The 21,909-nt window shown below is 41.2% G+C and overlaps 1 protein-coding gene across 5 annotated transcripts in view; it reads right to left on the reverse strand.

Moving 5' to 3' along the window:
- Positions 1 to 21,909, reverse strand: part of KCNIP1 (potassium voltage-gated channel interacting protein 1) — a 434,928-nt gene that overhangs the window by 126,587 nt on the left and 286,432 nt on the right. Inside the window, exon 1 of one of the 5 annotated variants that reach the window (XM_075442141.1) lies at positions 3,182 to 3,213. The exons of the other annotated variants lie outside the window; for them this stretch is intronic. The gene's annotated coding sequence lies outside the window, so the exon portion shown is untranslated. Of the gene's footprint in view, positions 1 to 3,181; positions 3,214 to 21,909 lie in introns of those variants that run through there. 5 annotated transcript variants of the gene reach the window in all.

Raw genomic sequence — 21,909 nt, forward strand, 5'->3', positions numbered from 1 at the left:
GGCCAGATGCCCACAAATGTTAGAGTAAGAGCAAATGGCCAGCCAGAGCAGAGAACTCAAAGGCCAAGACTGGCATCCCCTTTTAGTGACAGTGACCTTCAGAAGAGCCTGTTCCATACTGGCTGGAAGGGTGCAGCGTTCCAAGAAGTTTAGCCTGTTTCTGCCCATGGTAATTCCAGTCCTCTTCCTCCATTTAAAAATGGATGGATTTGAGATTTCATATTTTTAAAAGTCACTTTGAAAGTCTCTATATAAATAGTAAAGATGAGTTTAAATAGTAATTACAGTGGTTTCAACGTGTAGACAGCATGTTAGCAGCGTACTTCTGTAAGCTGTTCAGCATAAACAAGGTCCACAACTGTTTTGGGAAGCTGGACCTGCAGCTAAGAGGTATCTAGGCCAAAGGCACCTTCCAGCTATTTCAGCTGTTGTTTGCTAGTACTCCATATGCTGTGCCTGAGATTTAGCACACACCTTTCTGCTGCTGTATGTACCTGATACCTATTTTCTGTTTGCATAATGAAGAATGGCCAGAGAAATTTGTTTTCTTGCTAGGAAAACCCACGCTTGAGGAATTTATACCATAGTGGCAGCGTAGATTCCTATGTAGTATCATAGTAAGTCCTGAAGGGTCAAGCAGGGCTATTAATATTAACTGACATTAACAGCAGTTAAAACTTTTTCTCACTAGGATATTAAGTATAATTTCTTTTTATAACAACCAGCACGCAAGCATTAAGAACTAACCTATTGTAACTAACAGTCAATGGTCTCTGCTGGAAATGAACGAGTGACAACTCATTCAAGCCATCCTACCATCAAAACCAAGCAAGCAGCAGATTTCACAAGGGCAAGAGCCTCATTAAAGTATGTGTATGCTGTATGTTCTTACACAAGCGTGGACATTGCAGAAGCAACTGCAATGAAGCCATAATTGTGTACGTGTTCAAAGCACAGAGTCTGAATATGTCAACTTCACCTGAAGTTATAACATCTTAATATAAAATTTACTTGATCCCTGTTCAGTGTAATTCACAAAGTAACCCCAATCTCCTGCTCAGTATTTTAATTTAAACTTTATCAGAAAACAACTAGACATCATTATGACTCACTCTGAATTATTCAAATATCCCAAACTTTCTCTCTCCTTCAGGGCTAGTGGTACCAAATGTGCAATCTTCCCCTCATGACGTGAGCATAGCTCAAAAGTATGGGAGGAGATGGGGCAGCGGGAAGATGCAGCTACCCAAACCCAGGAATTTCCTCTTTCTAAAGCTTCCTTCTCCGATGCTCTTTTCTATTTTTATTTTTTTTTAACAAGTTGCTAAATAGTGTCTGCCTTTCAAATGCATTCAGGCAGGCAACAAAAGGATTCCAAAAAAACAGATGCTCAGATGGACCGATTCACAACGGACTTTGCTAGAGCTGGAGACAGGTCTGGAGACAGGAAATTAACTGTACATCGGGTACCATAGAACACTTTTCTATGATAGGAGCACAGACTTCTGAAGACTCACAAAAGCCAGAATAAATGCATTTTTCTCTTGGTGCTCTGTCTTGCTAGCACAATCTGATCATTTCAACAGACCTTGCAAAGCTACACCTGGTACATAAAGCAATTGCTAAACAATCTGTATTACTGCCCTACCTTCAAAATGCCGTGCAACAATTATCACCACTCTTAATTAATCCAAACATGTAAGAGATTAGGAAAAATCTTCAAAGCAGCAGGAGGTACAAGAAACAGGTACATGCATGAGAACTAAAATAAAGCAAACAACTAATGAACCAAAAGTTTTATAACTTTTTTCCTCCCGTCAAGTACTTGCTGCTAGTCTCCAAGGTTCTTTGAACCTTGTACTAAATGTTGTCAAGTAATTAATATGAGGCCAGCAACCTTGCCTTTTCCAGGTTGTCATGAGCTCTGAAGCAGAAACGAATAATTGTTCAGTATCTGTGGGTAGCTGAAGGTTATTTTAATACCTGCATACTTCTAGCTTACCATGAAAAACGACCCTCAAGTTTCTATAAAAAGCAGCTGTTCAATGCATATCACACCCAGGAACATTTAGGAACATTGTAAATCTACTCTTCCTATTAAACAGTGAGGCTACCTGCACAGACATGTTTTGATTTATAGAGCTCACTGTCTAAAATCCATCCCTTCTGCCTCTATTTAATATTTCCATGTTTCTACATGAATTACATTGTTTATAAAACCAGCTAGGTAACAAGAATTAAAGTATCTTTAGCAGTCAGCTCCCTCAAACGAGCTTCAACAAAGCATATTTACATCTGAATTGGCAGTATTTTCCTAAAGCATACCTGAGACTAGAAAGCAAGACCAGGCAGATTTATTAAAGATAAACATTCTGAAACATTCTGAAAGAGAGCTAAACTGATTACGACAGAAACATTCATCCAAATAAGCTCAGTAAGGATTTGAATTTTCTGTTAATAATAGCCAATAGCTAAAAATAAGCCACGATGTTTCCAGCAATTAGAACAAATTGAGAAGTTACAATGATAAACTCACTAAAATGTAAACCCTGCTTTCATTCAGAGCTTCGGGATGCAAGCTGCAGTTTACTAAAGCACACAAATCTGCATTGAAGTTCTTGAAACAATCTTAAACATAGACAAAGAATGGTTTAAGATTATGTCACATCTGTTTTCAGAGCTGCAGTGAGAGCTACAATACTATATTGACACATAAAATACATTTCATTTGTCTAAAGAAAGCATTTAAAGTTATTTCAGGTACTGTTCAGCTCCTCTGATACTCAAACACTGCACACGCACGTACAGATTAAAGTATAATGCTCTGCAGCAAATGGCTTTCAGAATAAAATATTTTCTATCTCTTAACATCCTACCTTCATAATTGCCTTCTAGGAGACCCAGATGCTCAAGTGCCTTCACAAATCCAACAATTATCACCAGTACAACAATCATTTCAAGTCCCTCCAAGTTCATCTTGAAAAATTATTCATGTAAAAGCATCTTTTCTTAGGGAGCGTCCTGACTTCAGAGTTAGACTTTAATTAAAAAGCCCTCCTAGTCCAAGGCATGCCACATAACCAGATAAATACAAAGCTAAAGAAGCTCAGCATATTCCCACCATAAAACATTTCCATTGACAGCAAGATGAACACAGGAATATAAGGAAGTCAGATCTTACCATGTCTGCATCACTTGCCTGCATGGATACAGATGTTTCAGTCTCTAAGGCAACAGAATATACAGTAACCACTTTGTTTAGCATTTCCTCTCTGTCACAGCCAAAATTCACCAAATCTCTCTGATATCTAGTAATATCTGATGTTCCTTTTTTACACCGAATTACAGTTTTAGAAAGATTGCATAGCTTAACAACACAGAGGAAAAAGCCCAAACATATTCTTTGCTTGACAGAAAAGTGAACTTATGAAAACTCAAAGCAAAATTATTTCATTTAGAAAATGACCTATTGCTGTATTTCCCCGTCAGGTGAAATACAGTTACAGAAGGTTAGCTAAATGTTCGAATATCTTGTTTTCCCACACTGCACACACATTTTACATCAAGTACAGGAATCTAGTAAAATATTAAATACAGTAAGAAAAGACTTGTCAGAGGGAAATCAGTTTTAAAGTTTGAGGGACATGTGAGAAAGCAAAGCTTTCTCTTGCTGCACAGCCCCGGGGGCTCTGGGCAGGCGGTGGAACAACTGCCCTTGGTGGAGGTCAGCTGCTGTTCCCATGGCTGTTTCCAGACGAGGAAAGGCAAGGAATGGCATCAAGGACACGGTATGCCCGTGGCCAGAATCGTGTGCAACTTACTGCTCTGCCTCAGGAAGCACTTTTCCAAGCACTCAGAAAAACTGAAATTGTTTCCAAGTCCTTGGACCTGACAGTTGGGCACAGATTCTCTGGAGGGCCTTATTCTCACCTGAGCACCTTAACAGCAGACACCCGCAAGCGCTTGTCTGCCCTTCCTACTTGCCTTCACTCAGCTCTCCGTATTTGTAGCCGGTTTCAGACATGCACAGAATTTAAAAAAAAAACAAACCCCAAACCCTTTCGAAAATCTGGCCACTTATTCTAGCAACTTTTGATTATTTGGCCTGCAATGGCTGACACTTCCGTGCAAGGTCACCTACCGCACTCGCTCTTTTAATTCATTTTGGGATAATCTGACTTTGCAAGCAAGCTACATATATAAATTCTAACCTTAATTAATATTGTAATTATTATAATATTACATTAATAATACTCGTCTGAAAGACTAAAAACTGATTCACTGTTTTCAGTTAATGTTTTTTAATCATTGCTGTACTTCTATCTTTAACTGATGTTTTATGTTAATATCTCCCAGGTTATTCTTGTCCAGTCGCATTAAGTACTTAAATGATGTTACAAGGACTCAACTACCATGGCCTTCAGCATGCATGCTAGCTTACCCTCCTGGAACCACACAATGGCCCCTGTATTGCTGTACATAGCAGAATCAGTCCCACAGACTCTCGAAAGCCGCTAAATGATTTTCTTATTGACTTCGACAATACTCTGCTGTGTTGCAGGGTCTTGCTGAAGGCCCAAACAAAGCTGTTTCCCATGTGATTTTTCCAATGTGTTAATAATTTAGAGTTATTCCTTCATTATCAATGTAATTAACACCATCAATGTCTACAGCTTTTGTCAGATATCCCCATTCAAAAATAAATGTTATACTTTTCACTATCAAACCCCATTTGAGGATCTCACAACTAACTTCTTACCAAATTTCTCACTGAGACTGAACTCTCCCGAGAGGAGGTTAAGAATTTACTGAAGTATCGAATCCAGTTACCATAGCAATTAAATGACCTTTGGGACAGTCCAGATGTAAGGTATGATAATTTACAACAATAACCAATGTTTTAGTACAGAAAGCAAAAGAAAGAAATGCTACCCAATGGAAATGGACTGCGATGGATGGTAAAAAGAAGAAAGTAACTTAAGCGAAATTTTGGTCAAGTCTAATACCTCTGCTTCTACTAAAAGTGTCATGAGCTGGGTGGTGCCAATAAGCATTCAAAATCAATTTTACTTCTGTTCTCACAGTCCAGTTCACTTGTACCATTGTTCCAGTTTGCTGCTGCTGTCAGTTGAGCCACCAACATAACCAATTAACAAATATGTTTTTTCTCTTTCTTGTATAAAAATCCATTTACTGTAGAAAATAAAAATACTCCACAGATACGGACTTTTCTGACAAAAGCTGCATTTCCAGAGCAGCCCAATTGCTTCACATGTTGAGGCAACCGCCCTCCCTGCTTGGCTTCCCGAGGCAAAGTCCCAGTTCAGCTTTAGCCTGTGCAGAGCAGAGAGCTGCCCTTGCTCAGTGCCAGAGCTCCAACGGCGAGCACCTCTCCCACCCCCAAAAAGTAGAGAAGGGACTTCCACAGACCCTACCTTCTGCTTGTGAAGCTTTTGGTATTGAATTATTGCTTGCTCTGCACCCTACTTCATGGAAGCTATTTGAAAGGTTTCTTCTTTTTTTCAGACAAAAAGCAATTTTTAAAGCTTAGAGTACTTCCCAGCTGTTTTCTGGCCAGCCCAAGCCACCAGTAATAGCATCTTTGGGAGGAGAGAGAAAGAAGAGGAACCTACTCAAATATACTCAATCAAAACTTATTTAGCTTGGGTGAGCCGACAGAACAAAGCTGCAGGCTGTGCATTTCTTACTAGTTACTTCCTCATAGCAATATATCATATTTGTAACAAACTCTCAATTTTCAATTGCTCTTTTTTGAGCCTCAGCAATTCATGTGAAGGAAAACACTCCTGTCAACTGAGAAACATAGGGGAGTGTTCTGGGAGGAAAATACCCAGTTACCGCTGATTGCAGTATCTGACTATCCACTCACCTGTCTATCTGCAGTGAAAGGCTGGGCGTTGCTGCCTTAGTTCCTCCTCTCTGTTCAAGGAGGAAGGCTGGGTGCCTGGCCAGCAGTGAGCTGCAATGCCAGGGGGCAAGTTACCCAGCGGGCTTCCAGGCCATCGCAGCGCACAGGAGGGACACAGAACAACAGCAAAACAAACTCTTGTCTATCACTACAATATGCATGCAGAATGCAGCATTCCTGGGAGTTCATTATGTATGGACACTAGCCCTAAGAAACTGCTTAATTAGCATCTGCTTTGCAGTTAGTTTTCACAGCATGAGATAAAAATTTAGGTGCATGAAGGATAGAACAAAAAGAAGAGAGAAAATGGAGAAGGGGGTAAAAAAAAAAAAGCAAAACTACAGCTTTTCTCAGGGCAGACTCTCTGGGACATGCTCACATACAGTGCTCTAATGATGGATGAAGTTTGAACTGGTGCAGAACTGGGCATCCAGATGGGTCTGGCAAGTAATGTGCTGGGTGCAAGGCTGGGGACCGCTTGGATAAAGAGCTTGTGCCAGTGTCCTCACCATGCTTGTGAGAAACATCACCTTTCCATTCCCAGTAAACAAGGAGAGATCTCTAAGGTAACTCCCACGTGCATCAAACAGCAGGAACCCAGAAAGGAATCAGGAGAGCACCAAGACAGTATCTATTTGTTAGTTAAATTTTCCTGTACAGCTTGTTACCCTATGAGTACTGAGCCGTCTGTGTCAGTTCACAGTCCAGACAAGAGTGTTTCTCTCATTTCCATCTGTCATTCCTCCTCTACACAAACCTAATTTCTTCTTACTGTATTTTTTTTTTTAAACTATGGAAACTGGGCCAAGCCCAAAGAGAAGAAGATGACCCACTCGGTGTCCCGGTTCCACTCTGACTAGGGTAGCAACCAACAGCAAAGCCCCTGAGATCACCCCGCTCTCATTGAGCCCAGCCATCCTTACGGCCTCAATTACACCTACCAACAACTGAAAGCAAGGCAGAGCACTGCAGAAAGCCCCCTGGCACTCATGGGGATCCACACAGGGATGGCAGCAGCACAAGCAGAGCTGCAGACCTTCCCTCTGCTCCCCTGCCCTTCACTTCACACAAGGAACGAAGAAGGGGACAGTACCAGCTGCAATGTGAGACTGTTCTGCAAAGTCAGTGTATTACACAATCACACAGCTCAGTCAGGACAGCGATCCCCAGGCTAGTCCATATGCTTCTGCTCCTCTGTTCTCACGTTGCTTCGCTCCTCTAGACAGTAACCAGTCTCTCAGCTGAGTTTTGTCGCAGCAGACACTGGCTGATCCATCATTTTATTAATAGTATGATTACAGTATAAATATTTCATTCCATGGTGTGTGTAGGAGGCTTCATTATGCCTCGGTAGCTTTGAATGCACATCGTTTTTAAATACAGCTCTGTTCAACTTATGGCGAATGTGTCAGTTCCAGCTCTATCAATATTTCCCTTAATACTATCAGTATTTTCTCAAATGCTAATTATATTAAATTCCAGGCCAATTTATTCAGTGAATAAAATCCACATCCAGTAATACAATTTCTTTTCTAATACAATCATACAAAAAGATGCAGTGAGAATCTAATGCAAATGGGAATTAAGTCTTCAAAAAAGAGAGCTGTCACTTTCCTACTTTATGTGCTGTATAATGGAACAGTATGGTAAGTATTGGTTAGGTGGCCAGCGTAGTGTTTTCATATTTCAGTGTTTTGCAGAAAATTTTGCCACACTCTTGTTTTTTTCAAGTGTCCCAGTCATAGCCTTAATATAGACAGTGTCATCTTCGCTTTTTCAGAGTATTAACTGTGTTCTTAATACGGACAACTATCAACAGTGTTCAATGATTTAATCCAGGAAAAATCAGCAGTGTGAACACTGAATTACACTTTTAACAGAAGCAACTGCCACATTTCTGTTTGCCACTCCATCCTACAAAAGGCAGTATAAAACACTTGCAAAGTGTGTTTCAGTTTTCCCAGCCCCAAGGGTCTGCCGGCATCTCACACCGTAATTCTTTATTTTTACAGTTCTGATTTCAGGAGCAATGTTGGGTTTTCTCAGTTTAAATAAATGATAAAATATTAAATTAAGACATCTCAGATAGAGCTTTAATTTTCAGGAGAATGCCAAGGAGAAAATCCAGCTTAAGTCACTTAAAATACGACACTGTGATTATGGCTCAGTGATACCAGTGATCTCCAAAGAGATTACGAGGGCACAAATTTAATTCCAAAGTACAAGGTAACATACGTACTAAACTTCTAGTTACAGCATGGTCCATTTTTTAAAGAGGCTGTTTAAACCTGACTCAGAAGCAAGAGTCCATGGTTCCGTATGTGCACTTGCTGGATGCCTGCACCCACAGCAAGGGAGTGCAAAACCAGCTGTGAGCAGAAGAGCAGCAAACCAGCACCAAGAACTGCTGTGGAAGAAGAAGCTGAGAGGCAACAGCAGCAACATCATGTAATGCTCAGTAATGAACTTCATGAACCATTTCCAAGGGTGCGGGTGTATCGTGGACCCAGGTCACAGGTGGAGAATGGGATGCATGGTGTGATAAAGTGACTTGGCTAAGGTCACTGAATCTGTCCTGGCAAAGCAAGCGGCAGAAAATGAGGCTCACAAATCTTTCTTCAGTATCCTCCCAAACATACGGAGGAGCCAGTCTGCTCTCATAGATTTATCAACATTAGGACAGGCATGGAAAGCAGCTGAACCTCTTGCATTAAAGCAAATTAATATGTAAAGGTGACATGAAGGCCTCCTTATGTAAAATCTTGTCATTTCAGATGAAGCGTGAAATTGGGGTTAAAACACACAGCCACCACAGGCTTGCATGGCTGTCAGGGATACGTGCTGTTTACAAAAGCACTGCTTATGGATTCTCTTTCCCTTCCTGAAGCTTTAGTCAAATTGGCTACATCATACTGATAGGGCTTTAGAGAAGCCTCAGCTCCCTCAGCTGAATGACGATGGAGAGTGATCCAGCTGCCCAACACAGTGAGTGCTGCGACTGTCTCTTCTCTGTGGTAAAAAGGAGACAGAGGCTGCTAATATTATGAGAAAAACACCCATACGGTGCGTAGCAGAGCAGGGGAAAAATAAAGCAAGTTTTCAGAATTTTGGGGAAATTTTAGTTTGAAAAATTTGTCCTCTAAGCAATCATCACAGCAGAGAACAAGGCTTAATGACAGGATCTGCCAGCAGGAAAAACCTGGAACATCCAGCATCTGAGCAGGCAGTCACCTGTTTGCGATAAGCAAAACCATGTCGAGTATTCACTGCACAAACTCTGTCCTGACCACAAACAAGGATCAAATGTGTTACTGCTGCTGTTACATAAATGTGTGCAAAAATCTATGAGATGGATCCCCTTCACTGAAAGAACTGGACTAGGAAAACATGCAACTCCTTTGGTTTTCTTGGCTACACCAATTTTTTCTCCTCTTTAAAAAGTCTAAAAGTGGCTATCATAATTATCTTTAATTTACAAACAGGAATTTCCTAGGGAATAGGGTCAGCGAACCAGGAGCCTGCTCAAACACAAAGAGGCACCACTGGATTGAACCAGCCCTGCCTCGACAAGCAGCGTATGATACCCAGGAAAGGACATGTATGGACTTTTTTACATTTTAGTCTCAGTTTATGATTACCATACAGGAAGCCATTTCAAGAGGCTTTGTTGAAGAATCCCCACCACCCATCTTAGCACAACATACAGCCTTGCCAAAAAAAGAAAAGAATCAAGATGTATTTTTTATCTAACTTAGTTATGTGAAGGTCTTACTGGCCTGGTCTTATTTTAGAAAATGAACAGCCCAGCGGTTAAATCCCGTGCTTGGCTGGCAGCTGGATCGTGCAGCAGGCTGCGGGACCGCTGAAGCAATGCGCCTGCCGATAGCTGCGGGGACACTGCCACATTCTCATCCCAAGTACAACTTACAGCCAGGCCATGATGCCTGACCTGCTGCTTCTGCCATTCATTTTTAAAACTGCATGGTAGCATTAGTAGGCCAGTTGCCTTCACTTTCTGAATTCTAATTATAATTATAACGAGAAAAATAACCCTTCAAAGTCATGTTCAAAAGGAAAAATGAGAACTATATTTGAAGATGAAGTATCTTGTACCCATCTTAAGTATCAGCTTCCAGCAACAAATGTGCTACAATCTAAAGGAGCTGCTATCTATCGCACAAAGAGGTTGAGTGCATTCTGGTCACTGAACACGTCTACCTATTTTTTTCGGCTATGACTGTAGCGCTGGGCATCAGCCGAGCGAAGCTACTCTTCTGCCATTCTCACACCTGCAGCCATTGGAGAGGTGGCAGCAAACAGCACCCTGCAGGCTCCGGCCACAGTACGACAACCTCTCCTCCCTCCCAGCCCATACGTGAGAGGTGACTACAGCTTAGCAATGCAGTGGTGGTAGGGCAGGAAGGAGCTCCTGCCCGCCACCACCTCCCTGCGGGGCACATCCTGGGGGCATGATGGACAGGATGTTCACTCGGCTCTCCACTTACTTTCCAAGGTTGTCTCCATTCCTGGGAGGGATTTCTACACCAGGTACAGGCTTGTATTCAAACTTACCTCACCCAAAGCATTGATGAGAATTGAGGTCATGTCTATGATTTCACCATTAAGAGTAGCAGAACTAGGGCCTGAAGCAAAGGTTCTGACCCAGGTTAAAACTTACGTACAAATGCAATATTGTGGCACAGGCACACTTTCAAAGACACACAATTCCCAATGCACTAATATGGTGTTGCATGGAAGTCTCTGCTTCCTTTAGCTTCATATCTGATTTTCTTTACATCATTTAGAAAGCTTTGACACTTGAGAAATCCATTGCAAAACCGCCTTTACATTGTACTTTACTGACTCATTTAGTCTCTACAGCTGCTGATGTCTAAGGATGGAATCGAGTCACCCACCAACTTTACTTATGAGCTGTAAAAGTACACTGCTATCACCCAGCCAGCTATTTAACTTTGTGTTTAAACTATGTATTCAAACTATATATTCAACCCTATTATTCAATCAATAGCTTGAAAACAGATGTAACTTCAGCTTTCTCATTAGAGAAAACACGTCGAGAAACTAGCTCATGAAATAAAGCAATTCACAGCAATATATAATAGCATAACACTCTCTTTCTAGCAGATAAAAGTGAACAGGTTTATGGGTGGAAAGAGTTCTTTCTTCACCCATGACTGGTAGATACCGTTATTTAAATTGTGCAAGTTCACACTTCGAACATCTAGAGTGAATCGTAATGCAAAAGAAACAACATACAAGATTCAAAATTGCCTACAAGTTGATCTAGTTGTAAGACTCCTCAAAGCTGATTATTAGTTGTTCAAAGCACTCTGCATTTGATTAAAGTTTTTCCAGTTTATGGCAGAAGTCGAAAGACTGCTGGAAACTGTGAGATTGTTATCACAGGAGGTCCTGCCCTGGCCCAGAGGATCTGGGAAACCCAGTCTGCCCAGTGAGACTGGCATTCTGGACATACTGGTGCTGGGGAAAATAATAATGGAATAAACCACTTAGTATCTGAGAATCTCCTGGTTCAGCATATCTCACAAAATATATTGTTTTGGGCGTAATTTTAAACTGGTACTAAAATCAGGACTACTACCCTGAGAACCACCACCTTTGTTTTGCTTCCAGATCTACTGCAAGACCCTGGTGATTCAGTTTTATCAGAGAATCCAAAATACCACTTCCTTTTTGAAGGAACCAAGCTGTATACTTAATCACTGTTCTATGAAATAGCAAGTTTAGCCAATATCATGTCAGATAAGGTATACTAAAGAGCTTAGGAAAGGTTATCTATTAATGGAAGAAAACACTATATTTGTTTTGAAGCAGCGTTCTGAAACACATCTCCCACATTTGAAAGCAGCCTGTTATGTTAGCTGATATGTTCCTCTTATGATAGCCCCAAACAGAACATTTAAGAAATGAGGATGCAACTTGCTGCTTGACAAACAGACTGCATGGAAAGTTACCCAGCTTGTCTTATGTAGGGAAGCGTTCATTTCTCTTCTAGCATTTTCTATTAGATTTGCTTAGTAAGAAATTGTTTCAGAGTTACTCAGTGGTGAATTTTGACTTTCTCCCTTCCTCTTTTCAGAAATTAGAGGCATAAATTGATCTATGCAGAAGATATGAAAGCGTGCCCTCTGCAGCTTAGCAGGTCACAGAAATTCACATCTCAGGCTCACGCACCGCACAGTAATTGCGCCACCATGGCCCGGGGCAGTTTGCAGCTGCTCACAGCAAGGCTCGAGCTGAGCGGCTGATCCTGTACGTCAGCAGGTTGCGTCCACAAGGTTGCTGGAGATGACTTACAGAGATAGATTAAAAAAATAAATATTTATAGCTTGACTCAGGAAAAGGCGTTAAGTGTCCATTTATATTTAAAGGGCATAAATATCAAGGAGGCAGAGGAATTGTTGCGGACGTTTACAGGGCACAACTGAAAATAATGGGATCAAGCAGTGCCAAGGGAAAGCGCAGGTCTGCCCGACGTTTATATTCAGGCAAGACTCCCGCTTAGACCCACAGAATTTCACCGCGAGAGTACTCTGTATCTGAGTTAACAAATATTTCCTGAAATATTCACCGAAATCTGCACTCACTGATGAAGAGCATCAACGATACATTTCACTGCAATCGTTTGCTCACTGAGAGCATTTTCAAAGGACTGACTCATCTCTTCTCGTCTTGCCCCAGTCTGTACTGGGTGTACCTTGAAATATGGAAGCGTGCAATGCAGACACTCTCTCTCCTGCAGATGCCTGAACAGAAACCCAGGGAAATGAAAGACCTTGCTCCATGCAAGACGTATCAACACACATCCCAACAGTGTGGGGAAAATCCAAATGTGTTGTTTGATCTCTTTCAATACAGATTAGTGAATAACACAGAGGCCCGGTAACAGTGATGCCTGGTCTTTACGAACATCAAATAAAAACTGTGCAAACATGGTCAGCAACCATATTTTACACTTATTTTACAGAGGAACTATAGCTGGGTGGACACCTGCAAGAAGACAGCAGACAAGCAAAGGGATATTGACCCCCAAGACCACTGAGGCACCCAGTTTTCAAGCTCACTACGACCCAGAAGGGGGAACTGTGTAATGTTATCCAATGTCCTAGAATTCGTACTTAACACAGAACCGGTCACTCAAAAAAATCAAACGGCAGCATTTATTTGATTCGAAACAGACAACAGAGTGAGAATGGTTTATAAGGACAAAGGTTACAGGAAGAGAAAAAGAACCAAATTCAATCGTCTCATCTCCAAAACCAAATTCCACAGGCTTGAAAGATCTGGCAAACTTCCAGTTGCTGACTAACCCAGCAATGATCAACTCAGAGGAGAAAGAATTGCGGGGATTCTCCAGCTTTGCTTTTATGCCACACAGTTTTTCTCGGTGATACATTTACCTTCAAACTTCCACACTGCCTCATGGATTGATTAATTCTTAACTAATTCAAAAGAAAATTCCACTTTCTCCTCCCAAAGCATTAGCTGGCCTCAACCCTTTAGAGGTGCTAATAACTTTCTGGTAGGCCAAGTGTCATTCGCTGGTCTTGACTAAATTATTAATGGGCTGAAAACTCAGAGTGAAAATATGCTTTTGAATTTAGTGAGGCAAAGTTTAGTACTTCCATACACCATGCTTATAGTTAAGAGACATATCAAGAAATAAACTTTTCTGAAGCACATAGATAAATGCATGAGGCTCCTTGAAACTTCTGAACTCAGACCGAATACAACAAAAACCAGTCACTTTGGGGCAACCATATCTGAGAGATATGGACACGCAGGAGATACGCAAAAACTATACAGAATTAGGAAATTATGCTTTGTCATGATTCTTGATCATAGTGGCAATTTATTCACCTGCCAAATTGTTTATGGCTCTAACAAACAAGGAGAGAAGAACTATCACAGACCTGTATAGAGACAAATTATGAAGGTCTGCACACTGTGGTAACAGAAGCAGATGGTTACAGCAAGAAACAAGTTACTGATGAGACACTTGAACGCCCAGAAGCCAATACACTCCAGCCAAGAAACAGAACAGATGCGTCCTTTCTTAAGGCCCTTCTGCTTAAGAAGACAAAATATGTAAATGGATTGAGTTGTGGGGTTAAAGTCAGCTGGGAGCAAGTTGAAAGCAGGAGAAAGAAGCTGATGTTTTACATTCATGAGTCTATCTGGAATGGAAGCATTTACCTGTCGGCTAAGACTTCACAGACAGGCTGCCTTACAGCCGCACTGCCCAGCCACAGGACATAACACTTCGCTTGGTGTACAGTGTTTGTCTTTTCACTGTCAAACATTTTCCCAATAGCAAAATATTGCACTTCTTGAGAGCAAAGCGTTGGTGATCCAGACACTCATAACAGCTTGAGTGGCATGAGTGGATGTGTAGCTGTGCTCAGTGTTTTCCATTTTCATAGGAAATAACATTATGACTGAATTAGAAAGCAGATGGGCAGTAATCTGATAGTTTTCAAACATTGCAAATACATATCTGTTCGTTGTATGGATGTTGCCATTGCTTTGGCATACGGGAGATTTTAGTAATGACAATTTCCAGCAACAAAGATGAAAAGAAGAGATGCTGAAAGAGATATGAAATGCAGGAACCTGGTTGAAGACAAAGCTAAACTAGCAGGATTAGCAAATCTAACAAAATCGGGGACTACTTGATTTTGTATTACTGGGGTGAGTTTACGTTCTCCATCAGAAAGGAAGGCACAATCACCAAGATGTGTGGCAGGGTTTGCATTCTTATCATGTCTTAACTCCATGAGAGAAAGCTGCACCAGGAGCACAAGGTGCCAGTTTCATTCTCCTCAGAAGACTAGAAGTGGTGCTGTGAACTAAATGTATGTTATCCTGACACAGGAAGCCTTTTTGTCCTCAGAAACTTTGGTGTAACGCTAGTCCCCTTGTGAACAGGGCTAAAGTTCTGTAAAATCTAAACTATGCTGGCGAAGGCCACAGATAGTTGCAATTTTACATTGCCACAAACACCAGAGAAAGTGCTTGAGAACAAACCAGATTTGTCTCCAAGTTTGGCAAGAAGTGAGCTGTTCCTACGTTCATGATGTGGCACTTAACATACATCTGTGTGCTAATAAGACGTTATTTTAAAAGTCTGTGTACTCCTCAATATATAAATGGCTACTGAGCATTCAACTTCTACCTCAGGGAAGAAAATGTCTGCAGAGCGCATGGTGAAATGGGGTTCCAATATAAAGCTTAAATTTTTACATAAATCACTCCACAGGAATCTCAAGACATGCTCCGTCTTTCAGACGCTCCTTACTGCCAGAACTATGGTGTGGGCTTCAGAAATGGGCGGGCTATCCAGACACCCTGATGATGCACCACTTTCCATCATCGGTACAAGCATCAGTGGTACAAAGAAACAAAACACTCAGGGAGAAGTCTTTCATCAGGATTTTTTTCTGACACAAGGGAGACGTTGTTACGGGAAAATGAATGCTGAGAAATAATGTAAACCAGTGCAACACAAATACAAATCTCCAGAAAACAATCAAAAAAAGCCCTGTGTTTCTCCTCCACAGTCTGTTTCACAAAAAATGTAAGCCATTTAACTCCAAAGCACTAAGTATCTCTACTTCACGTGGTAAGCCATTTGGTTCCAGACAGCAGTTTTGTTTCAGGGGAGATCAGCTTCTTTCTCAGCTACTGAATCGCAGCAGAAAACCAAGAGCAGCCTGAGGTTTCCTCCGGGTTTCTACTAAAGTTGGTTACTATATATTTCAACTTAAGATTATAGGCTGAAACATTTCCACTGCTGCATTACTGCTCACGCGATGCCCGTGAGAGTGATATCAGTATGATTTTGCACCTAGAAAGGCCTCAGGGAGCTGACTGGCATTTCAAGAACCATAGCAGCTAGCTTGCCTAGAGCAGATTGAAAGCACTCTGTTCTTCAGCATCTTGTGTCACGTCGGTGCTTTCAAGACCATGCCTGCCAAATATATAAATCTGCAGTAGGAAAAGCAGGAAATTCTGACGCTGGCTAGAGCTGAGCAAACAGTTCTCTCAATTAAACACAGAAGTCACGTTTCTTTTCATTCAACATCAGAGAAGTCTTTATACATGAACATAAGCCCAGTCCATTCCCTAGCCCATGGATACTTGGAGAACTACAGGAAAAGAGAAAGTGCAGTAAACAGGACTACAGTTAAACTACCTTTGCTTCTTTATCTGAGCTAGTGAGTCCCACTTGGGTTCCCAAGTACAAGGTTTAAAGAAAAAGAAGTATACTTTTAATCTTACAACTTTTATTTTCTTCCCCTCCCAACCATATTATAAATTTCTTTTGCAAAAGTGCCTAGCAAGCGCAATTAATCATTAAAAATACCTTTTAGGTCACATCACACTCAATGAAATGTCGTGCATCGTGCTTTGCCTAATCAAGTAGGCAAGACTGAAATCGAAGGTACTCCCTGCACCCTGCAAGGCTCCTTTACTAACCCCAGTACCTCAAACAAATACATTTAAGAATACGTTTAAAAATGTATTTTTAAATGGGTTACAGAATCACAGAATCACAGAATAGTAGGGGTTGGAAGGGACCTCTGTGGGTCATCTAGTCCAACCCCTCTGCCGAAGCAGGGTCACCTACAGCAGGCTGCACAGGACCTTGTCCAGGTGGGTCTTGAATATCTCCAGAGAAGGAGACTCCACAACCTCCCTGGGCAGCCTGTTCCAGTGCTCCGTCACCCTCAGAGGGAAGAAGTTCTTCCTCGTGTTCAGACGGAACTTCCTGTGCCTCAGTTTGTGCCCATTGCCCCTTGTCCTGTCACTGGGCACCACTGAAAAGAGCTTGGCCCCATCCTCCTGACACCCACCCTTCAGATATTTGTAGGCATTTATAAGGTCCCCTTGCAGCCTTCTCTTCTTCAGGCTGAACAAGCCCAGTTCCCTCAGCCTCTCCTCATAGGGCAGATGCTCCAGTCCCCTCACCATCCTCGTAGCCCTATAACCCGTAGGGTTATAGCTCTGCACTCCGTTCCCCCAAGAACAGCGCAAAGAACCCTGAACAAGCAGAATTCTCTTTATAAATAAACACAGCCCGGCCTTTACAAGTACTAATTTGATATTAAACGTAAGAAATAAACTTAGATATTTGTCATACTAAAATTGCAAATATCTCAAACGTAGGAGTCCTCTCCACCCCTTCTCTCCACTGAATTTCCTTGTTAGGCTTCCACTGGTGGTATCCCAACAACCTGCCTGATCAAAAGCCTCATCACAAGCCTCTCCTTCCTATATTTGTCCAAGAGCAATAGGTTCTGACTTGTTCCTCCTCTCTGCTAACGCAATGACAAGAAGGATTTCAACATCAACGTAAAGTTATAAATCACAAACTAAAGGCTGTCAGGAGAGATTTCTGAGGGCAATACTGCAATCAATCCTCAGAGCACAGCCCACCAGGTGAGCTGGAGTAGATGCCTCTCATAAGAATTCTCTTTCATATGAAGGACTCCCACATGCACATACATCCCAACGCTCCTTGCTTCGCAGCCTATCAAGATCTAAATCAACAGCGCAGCTTTCTATAGACACCACACAAACTAATTATTGCTGAAGGTAACTGCCAATCCTAGTCTTCTGGGTTTTAGAATTCATTTTGTTTTAAGGCAGAATATTTTTCTTCGTATATTATCATTAGCCTGAGAGCAACAAAAGAATACTACTTGTCATATTAGGATTACAGAAGAGGTATATTTTTAAAAATGAAATTCTAAAGCCTCATGAAGTCTACCATAGTGCTGAGTTCTGGGATACGCTGAGGTAAACAATGGCTATACACGGGCAGCATTTTCAAAAGCATTCATTTCTAACTTATCTCCTAACCCCCTCAGCATCGTTTCTGCAGCCAATGGAAGGACCACATGACCTGAATATTAATTTTAACGTCAGTGGATCTGCAGAAGGTTAGTTTTTGTGTATTTCTTTCAGTTGCCGCTTCTTTCCAAAATGCTGCTTATAACTTAAACTACATCAGATGTTTATTTTTAAAGCTTTATTTTTGATTTCTCAGTATTCTTATTCACATCTAAAAACTTTTTATCTGCTTGCATCTAAAAACCATTGCAGGAGGCATTTTATACATTTCAAACAGAAATGCTGAAATACAAGCTGGCTTTTTTTTTGCAATGAGACATGACGGATTGTATTTTCACATCCAACCTCTCTTCCATTAATAGTTCCAGAGTTCCTTAAAATATGAGAAATATTGTACAGCCTTGTTAGGCTACAGCATATTTATTCCATTTAAAATGTGCAATGTGCCTGGTTCAAAGTGATGCTTCTTGCTCTTGGAGGCCATGAAAAATTTGTTTAAGGAGTGTGGAGACTTCTCCTTGTGCAGAACTCCCCAAGCCAAGGTTGCTGAAGGCATCTGAGGAATGTGGAGGGGGAGTACAGCTGGGTACCAAAGGCATGAGCTCAGTATGTCAGGTCTGAAAAGGCACAGCAGTATCGCGTGTCAGGACAGAGTCGATGGCACACACGTGTATCAGAGGCTGATCAGCTACTGCAGAGCAAAAGAATCCGCTCTGCCAGGTTTTGGAAACCAAGCTGATTTCAAAAGCAAAAACTGGAAAGTTGGAATCAAAAGGCTTGGGAAGGGTCAAACTTACAGTGTAACCCTTCTGTGGTGAATTAGTTATTCTATACCAAGTGCAGTATGCACGCTAAGGTATGAAGCTGTTCGCCAGGAAGTGTGTAAAGGTGGATGTGAATGCATACTGAGGATGTTCTATCTAGTGTGTCCGAAGAGACAGGTGAGCATGACCCACAGCAGCTACTACAAAACAATAGGTCATTCTGAGACAGAAACACAGCACGTGTGAATCTAGTAACACATTTGGCTACCACCTCAAATCTCAGCTTCACTCCAGAAGTGAGGCAGTCACTTGCATGGGAAAATACTCCCTGGTTATTTCATCCTCAAAATGGCAGCGGTGATACAGCTGCGAAGAACATACAGCCCCTTTTCTCAGTTGATAAAAAAACATCCTAACATCAGTCAACAGAAGTGGAAAGCAAAGGAAAAAACCCAAGCATAAGAAGTTTCTTAGAATTCATATAAAATTTTCCTGGCTGATCTGAATAGTAATTGAAACAAGATAACCAAACGCATGAAATCTACAGTAGTGCAGAACTAATCAATGAATTTGAGGAGAGTAAGTAGCTTTTACAGTATCCAGCTGAAATATGAAAAAATCTGTATTTGGAAAGAGAACAATTTTAAGCTTCACAAATGACTGCAAGAGAACGTGCCTTGTGTACCATTTCCTGTATATTGATCATCAATATCTGTTCTGCAATTAGCATTACAATAGCACTGCTCTGAACAGACAACACAACAGGGGCCTACAGAAATATTGCAAAATGTTTTTTGTCACAGGTACTGGTACATGAATAGGAATCGGAGATGAGGAAAACAGAATCCTTCATAGTACGGACTTCTAAAGACACCACAGTTTGATTTACACAGACAACACTTCAAAAGAAAGGCAACACCAGAATTTGACAAGAGGTGAATTTAATTGTTCCTGGGGATAATGGGAGAAGAAAAGAGGAAGAAAAATTGGAAGGAAATAATTTCAACTCTGACACAATAAACACAACACCATCTCAGTGGAGTCTGCTCACTCCAGTGCAAGGAAGCTTGCAAGGTTAAGAGGTTTCTTACTTATAGCAGGAGGTGTCACAGAGCAAGGGTTAGGTAGGAAGCAAAGCATGCCAATCCAATAGCAGTATCTTACTGACTTGCAGCAAGATCCTATTGCCAGGTGATTAATGAAAGCTAGTCAGTTCTGAACGATCCACAAAGTAAGCTTTTCAGCATGTGACCTGTTAACTTCGCCCTATTCAAAAGGAGTCACAGACATTTTTTAATCTGGGAATCTATCATAACTAGAGAATCCATTTAAACAATCAATCAAAAAATATTATAAAAGGTTGTATTACCTTTTAGAATATCAGTGACATGAATATTTCATATTATCTCCACCCAATCTTGGTTTAAGGATGAACCAGAGAAACAGTAACCTGCACAGCAATTCTCAATAACACATATTTGTTCTGTGATATTCACATCTGACATAAACAGAAAGATCACATTGTGTCTGCGTAGCCATATCAATCTGCGATTATGTTATTCATTCCATCTTCATTTTAATTTAAAGTATTAGAGCTCCAAAATAAAGACAACTCTCTGACCTTGTTAACAGGCTGGAACAGCTTGAAGAAGGCTTACTTTGTTCACTGACATTCCCAAACTGCACAGTTCAAACAGACCAATCCAGACTTACCTGCAAGAAAACAGAATACAAATTTTGGGTTACAGCTTCAAACTCAACAAAAATCTGTCACTGAGAAGTGAAAATAAATAATGGATCCCTGAAAAATTTCACAGTACTTAGAGTTAAAATAACTTTTTGCAGTATACTGAATTATTTATTTGACTGTACTTTTCTCCTAGCCCTTAAACAATTAAGATAGCCTTTTTCGTCCTGATAATTTAATTACAAAAGGTTGCATTACAAAGGGCAAAACTTAATACCTGTTGACTTTCTTCTTATTACAAACTACTGTTTTGTCTGTTTGTATAGTCTTGCTCCTCACCCCCAGCTTTCCCTTCCCCTGCTGCTTCACGACGGAACAGAGTATGTCAGCATTGCTGAAACAACATGACTAGTGCAAGGATGAGCAGACTGGGAAAGATGAGTTTTGTACACTTTTAATTGAGCTTTTAAATAGAAGAAAGGTAATAAGCCCCCAGCCACACGGTAAACTTCTGTTCCTACAATGGAAGCAAGGGCTTGGACCCCAAACTATCGAGCGGAGTCAGCTAAGTGTTTATAGCAATGTCCTCACCTCAGTCTCCCAGCAGTTCTCTTTACAGAAAGAGATTTGGGTGAAAAATGTTTAAGAGAAACATTTTTTCTATTTCCCAAAGCACAGTAAATTCATTAATGGTGGTTTAATAAGCGTCATGAGAAGGGCCTCTCCCACGATGGATGGCAGGCTGCCATCTCCAACTCGGAGTGCTCCATCCCACCCTGGGTTTCATAGGGTCTAGCACCACTGGCTGCCCAGGGCATCGATATGACCGAGACACCGAACCACAGCATGCTCCTTTAGAATCATAGGCTGGAAAAGACCTCTAAGATCATCGAGTCCAACCATCCACCCAAGACCACCATTCCTACTAAACCATTTCCTGAAGTGTCACATCTACACATTTTTTAAACACCTCCAGGGATGGGGACTCAGCCACCTCCCTGGGCAGCCTGGTCCAATGCCTGACTTTGATTCTATGATTCTATGAAAATCCCACTTAGCTATGAGAGGAGGAGCAAGAAAACCCCAAGGAATCTTAAAGTTAAGGAGAATTTCTGTATTTGGCTATAGCCATTAATGCATTTCAGAAGTGTTGGTCTAAAGTCAAGTCAAAAAGTGGGTGGTTTAAAGTTAAAGATCTCAGCTACTACTTTTTGATGCTAGAATCACTGACACCCCAAACATGCGGACCTCCTCAGTTTGCATATACCTGGGCTGCTGAAGTTACTGAGCTAAAACACACACTTTCTATTTTTACTTTAATAACTTTGCATAGACAGCCTCCTAAAACCATGCCTAGCCAGCTACAGAAAGCCAGGTGTTTGGCTAACGTGACATGACAACGAAATTATTTTTTTATAAAAGATTTTAGGACAAAGAGTACTACACTTGGATCTGAGTGTACAGAAAGTAGAGGCAATCAGACCAATGTTAATACTTGGCTATACACTATCTGTTTACTATGAAGACAGCAACTTAATGCAACCATTTGTGGAAATGTTGCCACAAACTGATACGCAATTTACTAATAACAACAAGTCTACAGAAGCCCATGAGACCTGACATTACTTTGT

The sequence above is a fragment of the Opisthocomus hoazin genome, chromosome 23 (genome assembly GCF_030867145.1).
Source record: "Opisthocomus hoazin isolate bOpiHoa1 chromosome 23, bOpiHoa1.hap1, whole genome shotgun sequence".
NCBI classification, from domain to species: domain Eukaryota; kingdom Metazoa; phylum Chordata; class Aves; order Opisthocomiformes; family Opisthocomidae; genus Opisthocomus; species Opisthocomus hoazin.